This window comes from Sinohyriopsis cumingii, chromosome 19 (assembly GCF_028554795.1).
Source record: "Sinohyriopsis cumingii isolate HCF-2022 chromosome 19, ASM2855479v2, whole genome shotgun sequence".
In the NCBI taxonomy this organism is placed as follows: Eukaryota; Metazoa; Mollusca; class Bivalvia; order Unionida; family Unionidae; genus Sinohyriopsis; species Sinohyriopsis cumingii.
In genome coordinates this window covers 13,476,006-13,488,267 of record NC_142979.1, presented here as the reverse complement: position 1 = coordinate 13,488,267, position 12,262 = coordinate 13,476,006, and positions in this window count along the sequence as shown.

Genomic DNA, 12,262 nt, shown 5'->3' with positions numbered 1-12,262 from the left:
CCTCTTGTTTCTGTATCCCATTAACCATTGTAAATGCTTTCTAATTAACACTTTGACCCCTATTTGTTTGAACACTTTGACCCCTATTTATTTGAACAAGTGCAATAAGAATAATTGTTAAGGAACAAGGCATAATAGTATTCATTGGTCAACTGACTGCATAATGATTGATAACGCAAAGCCACATGCGCATGTTGGTGGCTTTCTCGTTTCTTTTTTTTTTGGGGGGGGGAGGGAGTATTTTGTAAGTCAGTACACCGTAATTGTAGCAACCTTTAGTAGTGAGATTAACATTGATGATTAGCAATTACTGAAATTAATTTTTTATAAATATGGATGATAATCTTTTCTTTCCATAGAGCAAAAACTGTTCACATAACATATTGAAATAAAAACAGTGAATACTCTGTGTGTGTATGTGTGTGATTTAGATTTTAAATGCAGCTTTAAAAATTTTAGTCATATTGGTACAATGTCAGCAGTTTTCATACTTTGAAAAAAGATTTTTTTTATATCACGAATGGACAAATATAAAAATTTTAGGGAGCCATGCCACAATCATGTAACATCAGAATTCATGCTATAATGAACAAGAGACGAATTCCAATTCATCATACAACCTATCCTCTATCACCGCTACACATACTACATTCAAGACCCCTTTATCAATTGTTTGTCTAGGTCTTTTCTACAGAGTTTCAGCATATTGGCGTGAAATATCTTCGATTTACCTTCCGCATCATTGATATAGTCCATTTCGCCTTTCACCTGTTTGACTTCATATGGCCCTTTCCATTGGACTAGCAGCTTGTTTTAATTCGTTGGAAGAAGCACCAACACTTGATTGCCTACATCAAACTTTTTACTCCGTGTTCCTCGGTTGTAGTACTTTGCGTACTTATGACTAGATTTCGCGAGTTCGTCTTGCGCCATTCAACATGTGCTCTCTAATCTTTCACGCAGATCTACCACGTATTGGTAAGTAGTCTTAACTTCTTCATTCGCTACCTCGTCTGACCACAGTTGGCGTAGAATACGCATAGGACCACGAACTGTCCTACCGTACAATAGTTCGAACGGGGAAAAGCCTAACCTTTTATGAGGAACCTCATGATACGTGAACAGAATTGTGTTCAGATACCTATCCCAATCCTTAGGTCTTTCCGCACACATCCATTGCAACATTTACTTCAACATCCCATTGAATTTCTCAACCAGATCTATTAGAGGGTCAGCGTACACAGATACATCAAACCGATTTGATGAATTACCTTGCGTTGAAAGATGCACTTCTGAAGAAATATAAGCTAACCGAGCAAGGGTTTCACAAAAAGTTTAAGTATAGCAAACACAAGAGAGGCGAGACATTCACCCAGTTCGTCAGTAGGACGTGAAATTACTTGCAACGATGGGTGGAATGTGGTAAAGTCGTTAAGACATTTGAGGGTCTTATCAATTTCTTGCTTCGGGACCAACTATTGACAACTTGTGGCAAGGAGTTATATTTGTTCTTGAGGGAAAAGTCTTTCACGAATATATATGACATGGCCATACAGGTGGATTTATTCGCTGAAGCTCGGGGAGATTCACAGAACGTCATCTCGCGAGACATCAAAGGTGAGAATCAGGTAAAGGACCAGAAACCCAGGGAACCTGGAAAAGCTGGTAGGGATAACCAGGGAAGGCATAAGGACAAGCAATATTTCACTTGCAAGGAGTGGGGTCATATCTCCCCCTATTGTCCTAAGTGGAAGGGACCTGTCCAGAGGGTCTAGAGTGGCTATAGTGTCTAGAGTGACCAGAGTGACCCATGCGTTCAAAGTTATCGGAGTGATCGGATTCGACGTGGTGCAAGCTGTAAAGCCAACGACAGGAATTAACTGTAGCAGCTGTGAAGTTGAATTGTAGCAGCCGTGGAGCTGAAATAAAGTGTGCTGATGACGGAGTGTATCTCCTTACATATAATCTTTTAGCCGTGGGCTAATTTTGGGGTTCATAAAACCCATTGTATCTTTTGGTACTGTAAAGATGATTTTGTATATCTGTCCCTTTTTGTTTGCATAATTTCACTATCTGAGTGAATCCATTTTACTACATGATTAAAATTCTACATTGTTTACTAGCTGACTAAACTATATCCATCTATTCATTGTCTATATCCATCTATTCATTGTGAAATCACTGTGAACCATTCACCCCTTGACTTTGTATTTTGTAAAGTAATTTATTTGTATTTTTTATTATTAAGTCTGTGCGTTCTTGTGTTAATTATCCAATATTTGGATTACATATATGCACACATTATTCATAATTAATTGCTCATTCAAGTCGTTCATTATTAAACATTGTATTTATATCATCGTCAAGTGTTCTGTTGTGAATCCGGAAATCCCACCCAGTTATCTTGTTACAAATGGTGTCAGAAGTGGGATTCAGGGTTACACTGTGTGTGTGTGTGTTCTGATTTTTGAAGAACCTGCTTTTTTACCTTCAAATCCTTTCAAATCTTACTGACCAATAATGATGACCACCAATGTCAAGGTTCTTGTTTTACATAACACATTTAAGTCTTGCGTTCTTTCATTGTGTAGCTTGCTTTTTAATCATTCATATTTATTTTGTCTTTAATCTCTTAAGAAATTCTGATGAATGAACAACTTGAGCAGACATAATTCATATAAAGTTTGATATCTGCCATATTGTTGACACATTACTTAGGTATTAACTTATATAAGTATTAACTTATATAATAATTTTGCCCAACAAAAATTTCCTTGCAGGAGGATTTTGTAATGTCCACAAAATAATATATTCCTTTTAACTAACCTGTACCAAGAAATAATATTGATGCTTAGACAAAATATTTATTCTTCTAAAATAATATACAAAATACAATATTCAGGAAGGTGCTTTAAAACTCAGGAATAACACGGTGTTCAGCAAACTGAAAGAAAACCTCAGAAATACGATACAAGAAAATATGAATTAATGGAAATTTTTTTTCTTCAAATGTTGAAAAGATTTGTCATTAGCACCATTGTACTGTTAATGAATATGAATTGGTGTTCTGATGAAAAATAAAAAAGATCCAACTCGAGACACATATTTTAATTGTTTAATTATTCATGATTTTTGTTACAAAAATAAAAAAGTAAATACCATGGTAGAATTTAACATTATTGACTGATACATATTTATTGTTCATCTGTGTCCAACGACAATGATGATGATGATTATTATCATTTTTATTATTATTTACCAAAATGGGTGTTATTTGTATTTCAAAATGAATATGTCTGAATGATTTGTTTCAGAGGAATCATTCTCCCAAATCCTCGTCAATCAGGAATTTGTGTGTGCATGTGTGTATCTGGGCAAAGGTAAGATATGTCTGTGTGTGTGTCTCTGTCTTAAGGAATGTATAGCATTTAAATGATTGTCATTATTTTGAAATGTGCTTTGTTGAATCTGAAGATGTATGTATATCATTGTAACCAAGTGTCTAGAGATAGTTGTACCCAAGAATGCACAAATCGGAATAAGTAAGTAAAGAGATTACAGTCACCACGTTAGCATAAGTGTAGAGAGTGGAAAAGGAACTGCATGTAAGGGAAATCTCTTATTTTCTCCAAGGGGGCATATTTAGTGTTTAATCTCTTGAGTTGATTTATTTAAAAATTAGTATGTCTGAATGATTTGTATCAGAGGAATCATTCTCCCAAATCCTCTTCAATCAGGAATTTGTGTGTGCATGTGTGTATCTGAGCAAAGGTAAGATATGTCTGTGAGTGTCTGTTTTAAGGAATATATAGCATTTATAAGATTATCATTATTTTGATACGTGCTGTATGTATATCACTGTAACAAAGTCCATGTATTTCACTATCTCCTACTCGTGTACCGAATTAGTATCTTGACTGTATATAGAATCTTATAAATGTAATCAAATGGTTTGGAGTCGCTATTTGATCCGAAAACCATTCAAAACAGCTCTATGATAAACGGTGCAAATTCCCTAGCTCACATGCACCAGTGGTCTGTTCCATTCGGTCCATTGCTCATCCGCAAAATAATGGTTACAAGGTTGATGAAAAGGTCTCGAGTTCCATTAGAATAGATAATGTAGCCGATCTCTTGTACATTTGATAACAAAAAAAAATTCCGATGGACGAGTGATCATTAAGATGGATTGTTAACCATATAAGGATCAGATTTGTGGTGCAAAAGAGAAATCTGATGGCTGGTCTGTTCCATATTACTGGCTCACTTGATAAAAACATAAGTAAACTGATGGGCGAATTTTTTCTGTACAACTGCTTCAAACAAAATAAATAAAATCGATAGGTAAATTGTTGCCTGTCCTGTTGCACCGATAAAAAGATCTTTTGCATCTCTGAAGATGTCTCTCTTGAGAGAACACATTTTGTGCAAGATTTATTCAATTGCTAGCTAGTCATAACTCAACCCGAGAAACAGATTAAACCGCGTAAAGCCAGACAGTCATTGATTAAAAGAACAAAAAATGTTTAGCACAACATAAATAAATGGCATAAAGCTACATAGTGATAAATTCAATGTTCTGAAAGACAATTTGAGAGATTAATGCAAAAACAATACTCTTAGCATCAAGCGATAACCTTTATTGCTGTACATATTCAGGTGGTATGAATTGAGTATTAAAGAAACATTACAAATTGTGAGAGAAAAAAATTAACCCTCTATTGGCTTGCTTATAATGTCTAATGATATGTTAAATGGAACATATTCACTGAATATTTCATGCTGTTTTACATTTGTGATTGTGGGAACAAATTAAACGGAACATAAAGAAAATATAATACACTGATTAAAAAACTGGTTAACTGAGCAATAAACACGCACATTAGGCAAGCAACAAAAATGTCTATATGTAAGTTAAATGGATGACCAGTGGTATACAGACAGTATTCTCATGCTGAAATGTGAACAATCTACATACATATTGTGAAAGCTACAAAAACGTGTATGATATGGAGGTGGATTACCGCCATAATTATATGCATGTATTTTCTATCTTCCTTGATGCATTATTGTAAATGGCTGCTTGCAAGTGCTACATTCCTAATTCTAGTCATGAATTTTCTGTTCTGCATTGATGCAAGCTGTAAATGGCTGCTTGGAAGTTCTTAGATCTATTTTCCTTCTGCGTCATCGCATCTTGCAATTTGTCAGCTATTGAAATGATTCTTTAATTTATTGAATGGCAAATGCAATGTCAGTTATTACAAGTTTAATAGTCTATTTATAAACTTGCTATATCACATGTTACACAGATTGCACCTTCTAAAATCATGATTATAATGTAGCATCAAGCACATTGCAAGTTAGAATTTCGGAAGATAGCATAAAATAATGCCTCATTATGACAACAGAAGGTGCTGTGACATGTCAATTTCTTACAATACAACAGCTCCCCTAACCCTAGCAACAAGAGGTTATACCGCTTTACTGCATATTTGAGCGTCCTTTTTAAAATATTGAATTATATAACTGCATTACAATCAGCTGATTTCTCAGAGTATTAACATTTGAAAGAGAGCTGACCTGAAAGAAGCACAAAACAAATTAAATGTATCAAATTGTACACAATTAGATGTATTTACACAATGTTATATTTCTGCAGACCCTTCCCACTCCATTTTTATTTTGGACATTTTGTGGGTGTAATTTACCGCTACTGCAAAATGGCAGAATAGGGTAGCTGCTTACAAGCAAGGTTTAAGGTCCCAATTTGTTTATATATTCTCATTCACAATGTTATCAATTTAGAGCATGTTTATTATTTTAGAGTGTAGTACAAATTCTGCTTTTGGTATCCAGTAAAGATCTCATAAGGTTGGAGCAAATTGCAGATAATTGCACATCAAGGACATGCTTTCTCTTTCTTTATTCACGAGAGAGAGAGAGAGAGAGAGGGTACATTGCAGAGATGAAGATTCTGTTTATTCTCTCATCCCTATGAAATTAATTTTAACTGTTAACTTGCAGTTTTTACATAGGCAGTTTAATTTTATATATATATATATATATATATATATATATATATATATATATATATATATATATATATATAAAGAAGTAAGGTAAATATTCAAATTATACAGAATTCTTATATATGTATGGCATGGATGATTATGCAATAGCCAGCAAGTATTATCACTAGTTGTCTGTGACAAGAATCTCATATCTCCAATTTCATTTAAATCTCCAATTCCAATACAACAGCAAGAGGCAAATGACTTGAAACAAGGACGTCACATACAAAGCATATAAGGTAGTATAGCTATATGCAAAAAGAATATGAACTTATTTCATTATATAAGAAAATAAATTCTAACAATTGAAATATATTTTCTATATCTAAACATAAAGAACATTTCCATAAAATTATGAGATTATTTATTTCCACAAATATAAAACTGGAAACTACATTTTTTTATATTATTTAAAATCGTATTCATCCATATATGAAGCGATATTTATAGTACAGATAAGATGAATGATTGCAAGGTACTTCAGTGATAAAACATCAGACTCCTTTGGTAGCAATAATAAAAATATAATACAATCCTAAAAAAACATTCCATTACTGAATCTGTATTCAATATATACACTGTACAAAAATGCTCACGTTTTGGAGAATTTGTTTTTTGTGGGCAATAAAATAAGTTGTTTGCAATTGCCATGAGCAAAAATCATGAAAAGGATTATATTTTTTGGCTAATTTGTTTTTTCTGATGTTTGGATCTTCACAAAACTATTATATTTATGGACCTGAGATGAAATTTTATATTTGGCATGTTATCACTAATATATGTGCCTTAGAACAATGGATAAGGTAATTCCGTAATTTAAATGACTTAAACACTGAGAGAGAGAGAGAGATTCTTAAGTAAGTTAGTTTCTTCACAGAATAATAGAAATCACTAGCCAATTTCTGACTGCAGTTGTAAGATATCTGGATAGAAAGTAACAGCTAATTTATAAGTATGCAAGACATTTTAATGTGAGTTATAGGCCCCCCAAGTACTATTCCTCAGAGAAGACACAAAGACTGGGTTTGAGAAATTGAAGCCACACAAGTACCAGTTTGTTACTTTATGAAAAATGGGGTCATTATGAGAAATTGGTGACCACCTGATGTACTTGCTGGTGATGAGTGATCAGTGGGCAATCAAATTGTTATTCATACGTCGTATAGACAGGAAATTAATAGTCTAGCCCATAAAACTCTTGAAGCTGGTCATTTTAGTGTCAGTGAAACTTATCACAAGATCCTGAATCATTTGTTTGCCGAAAATTAAGAATTATGTTTATAAGTACCAAAGATTTTGTCACACTTGTCAAATGGTAGGAAATCCCAGCCAGTAGATATTTAAGGCTTATCTGTGTCCTATTCCTACATTTGACCATTTGACAAGCCATTTAGCAGAAAAATAGTAGACTGTCGGTTCCTTACCAAATACCAAGTCAAGCATCCAATACTTGTTGACCATAATGTGTGTCCTCAAGATCTCCATAGACTATTCCTTTGAAGAATATTAAAGCGAAAAATGTTCTAAAAGTTTAGGCAGTGTTTTTTAACACTTGTTTGCCTCTCCAAATCTGTCCAGCAATTTTATGTTTGATTATTTCCAACAACTTATGCATGAATTAGACATCCAACAGTTTAATTTTTCTGACTGTCACCCTGAAAGTCATGGGGCTAGCACAAGACTGTCCGAAAACACTCTAACCTACCCAGGATACATGTATACAATTATACTGAAACAAGCCTTAAAAAAGACAGTGATCAGTAAAATCCTGCATTTTATAATTATTGAGTAAGATCAGGAAAGTTTTTTCCCCGTGTTGCTAATTATCACCAAATGAAAGACCCCATGATTACCATAAAACAGCAAAAGACTATCCCAAAACACCCTCAACTACCCAGGATTCATGTAGACAATTAAATAAAATCAAACCAAATAAAAAGACTTAGATCAGTAAAAATTCTGCTCTGTATAATCAAGTAAGATCAGTAGAGTTTTTTCTCTTGTTGATACAAGCTGAAGGAAATATCCTTAGACTGTCCCAAAACACGCTCATCGACCCAGGATACATGTATACAATTACAATAACTTAATGAAATATGCAGTTTTGGTGCATTCTCTCTCTCTCTCTTTGATCATAGCTAATTCACTAAACTACTTTTATATCACAAAGAGCAGCACACTTAATAAGTCGTTATCATGCGTCACTACATTCACATTTCAAAAATTCTTTTAAAGTCTTTTAAGATCTTTAATGTGACAAAGAGCAGCTGAATAATTAGAACCTAACAGTGCTATATTTATACTTTTAAAACTCTTGAACCAATTTACTATTTTTAATTAGTTTGATAATGGTAAGGAATGCAATAAATAAAAGTAAAACCGCCTGTCTTTTGTCTCACTTTTAGAGACAAATGTTTTAAAGGATGCAAACCAGTTTTAAGGCTTTTTTATAAATACATTCCAAGATTGAGGTTCTGTACATCAACAATGCAAATTAAGTATTGGAAAACAATCGTACACTAAATCTAATACTTCTAAGCGCAAGTAAACATTTTTATCATGATACAAACATGATTTTCTACAAAACTGATTATTTTGGCTTTTGCGATAAAATATGTTCCAAAATGAAGATTGTGATAAGAATAAGAAATCCTTTAGGAATGCTTACTTTTTTAATGTCATTTTACCTATAAACTTTTTTTTAATGTGCTATTGATGTTGCTCTGAAATATATCATCTTATGTACAATAGTATCACAGGAAAATATAGAGGTCTGTGAGATGCGTCAAAATGGGTGACGTACAATACGATCCTTATAAACAGGGGTCATTGGATGAAAGCTCGTTAAGAAGAGTACGAGGGAATGTATCATTGCCATTTCTGATCCTTACTTTGCTAAAATAACTAATGTTTCCAAAGTAATGAGAGATATCACTAAGAAGTAGATTTTCTTAAGTGGTGAAAGTAAACACTTAAGTGCGTTAAACTGGGGTTGAAGAAGATGGACCACACTGCTGTAGTGTATGCATTTTTGTTTTCGTAAGGTGCTTTTTAATCTCTAAGATATTCGAGAAAGCACATGGTTTTAGAGAACGAATAAAACTTCGTTGCTAACATACACATTAGAAAAAGGGGGACTGAAAAAGCATTGCAATGTTTATTGACACAAATTGAATGCCGTAAAGCTCCATGGCGAGCATTAATTATTTCTGGTAAAGGAAAAACTTTAGAAATTTAGAGCACTGTCTGTTGTCATAACGCCATGCTAATCTCTAGTATGCCATTATGACAACAGATGGCGACACGAGTTGGACAACAAAGATGATACTGATAAAACCTAGTATTTACATTATTGATAGGCCAAATCTGTATGAAAACGGCAGTTGGAATCATGTAATTGTAATATGGCAAACTGAAAATGCAAAACTTGTAATAACTGATACAGCGTTTGCAATACGACAAACTACAGAATCAGTTCAGTAGCTGGCAAACTGCAAGATACAATGACACAGAAGGAAAGTAGATCTAAGCACTTGCAAGCAGCCATTTACAGCTTGCATCAATGAAGAACAGAAAATTCATGACTAGAATTATGAATGTAGCACCTTGCAAGCAGCCATTGACAATAATGCATCAAGGAAGATTAGAAAATACATGCATAAAATTATGGCGGTAATCCCCCCATAGTATGGAAGTTACCTGGATGACCAGTGTTAGACAGACATTTTTGGGGTTTAACGCCATTTCTCAGCACAAGTTAGGCTATATTTGGCACCCATTATAACTAGTAGAGGAAGAACTGGTAAGACCCACTAACCTATGGGAAGCGACTGGCATGATTCTCATGTATCACATTGGCCAAGCTCAGACTCAAACCGATGCAAACATAGGTGAGATGGCAGTAATCAGTAAAGGCAAGCGCTTTCGACCACTCAGCCACCCAGAGCCCCAATATTGTTGTCTTGCTAGAATGTGAACAATTTACATGCACATTACACAAGCTACAAAACCTCTATGTAAGTTACCTGGATGAGCAGTGATAGGCAGATGTTGTTTTGAGGTTTAACGCCATTTCTCATTTATAATTGGAACCAAGTCCATGTATTTCACTATCTCCTACTTGTGTAACGAATTAGTATCTTGAACGTAATTATATATAGAATCTTATAAATGTCATCAAATAGTTTAGAGAGCATTCGATCGAAAAAGCATTTGAGACTGTTCTATGATAAACGGTGCACATTACCTAGCTCTCATGCATCAGTTGACTGGTCCAGTGGTGATCCACAAAAGACTGGTTACAAGGTTGATGAAAAGATCTTGATTTCCATGAGAGTAGATAATGTAGCCCATCTTTAATACACTTGATAACAAGTAACAAATCCAATCATAAAGTTGGATTCTTACCATACAAAGATCAGACTTATGGTGATATAGATGATCTGATGGCCGGAGTGTTCCATACTACCGATGCACTCAATAAAAACGTAAGAAATCTGATGGGTGATTATTTTCTATAAAAATGCTTCAAATAAAATGAACAGAATTGATAGGTAATGTTTTCTTTCCTGTTGTGCAAATAAAAAGATAATCTTCTTGTATGTCCAAAGGAGAGGTCTCTTAAGAGAACACATTTTGTGCAAGATTTGTCACACTGCAACTTTCTTGCAATGCTAGCTAGTCGGAATTCAACTAGATAAACAGGCTCACCCACATGAAACAAGACAGTCATTGAGTACAAAAAAATGTTTACACAGCAAAAATTAATTGCACAAAGCAACATTGTGAAAAATCCAATATTTTCAAAGACATTTAATGAGATAAATGCAAAAGCAACTTGCTAGCATCAAGATATAACCATTATTGATGTACACATTCAGGTTGTATAAATATTAGGATTGAAGAAACATTGCAAATTATGAGAGGAGTTGTTGTTGTTGTAGGGTTTAATGCCATTTTTCAGCACAAGATAGGCTATACATGGCAGCCAGTATCAATGGTGGAGGAAGAACCCAGGAAAACCCCAGAAAGAACCACCGATAAATAGGCTATACATGGCAGCCAGTATCAATGGTGGAGGAAGAACCCAGGAAAACCCCAGAAAGAACCACCAACCCACGAGAAGCTACTGGCAAGCTTTCTCAAATACCCACATTGACCAAATCCGAGACTCGAACCCATGCAGACGGAGGTGAGATGGCAGTGGTCCATAACAGTGAGCGCTTTAGACCACTTGGTAATGGTCAGCCTGGGTAATAAATAACATCACAGATGAAATGACAAGATATAACATGGGACGTCGATTTCACTAAACAGAAGCTGAAAAACAAATACAATATTAAAGACAACAAACAGATCTACAAGACCTTGAATAATGTACAGAGGAAAATCACTTATGCAGGAGTCATCTGTATGCATGCAGTAGGTGGGCAGCAAATTCAAAGGCTTGCCAGTCCTGCTTCAACCACCTGCTGAGTGTAAAAATGTGTTGATCAATTGGTCATTTTAGCTGTGCTAATATTTAAAATTACAGAATTCAGTGGCTGAAATGTCCCCAGATGTACATGTTATCATTATAAGAGTACGTCAGTAGCTGGGTGGCAAGTTCAAAGACTTTGACTAGCTGCTGAATGGTGGGACAATGTGCTGATATTTACAAAGACATAATTCAGAGGCAGAAAGACCCCAAGATGTACATGTGGTCATTATAAGAGTACATCAAATGAACAAATTTAGGTTTCATTCTTGTGTTCGTTTCCTAGTGTAGCAGAATACGAAGTGTGTGTGACCTTGAAATCAAAACATGTTGAGACTTAGACAAAATGCCATTTGCAAAATTTGGTTAAGTATTTTGGGGTTAAACGGCAAATTGACAAAGACTGTAATGAGAGTCATTAGAGTGCTGAAGTTGCTAAAACAGAGTTCGGATGGAATGGTAGCCAAGTGACTTGTTGAAGTGTAAGAAAGTGTGTGATGCCTGGATTAGTGTTTGGAATATGGCCTTTGCTTGAAGCGACAAAATTTAGTCTCTAATGGACAAACACGAGTTATATGTCAGTGCTGCAAAGAATTTGGAAAATTAAACTCAATGTCAACCAATGGTTATTCTCATCTGGACATTTTGCCACTTCAGGCATGCCCAATATGCTTATGGGGACAGCTATTTGCTGGTGGGACTGCTATTTTTA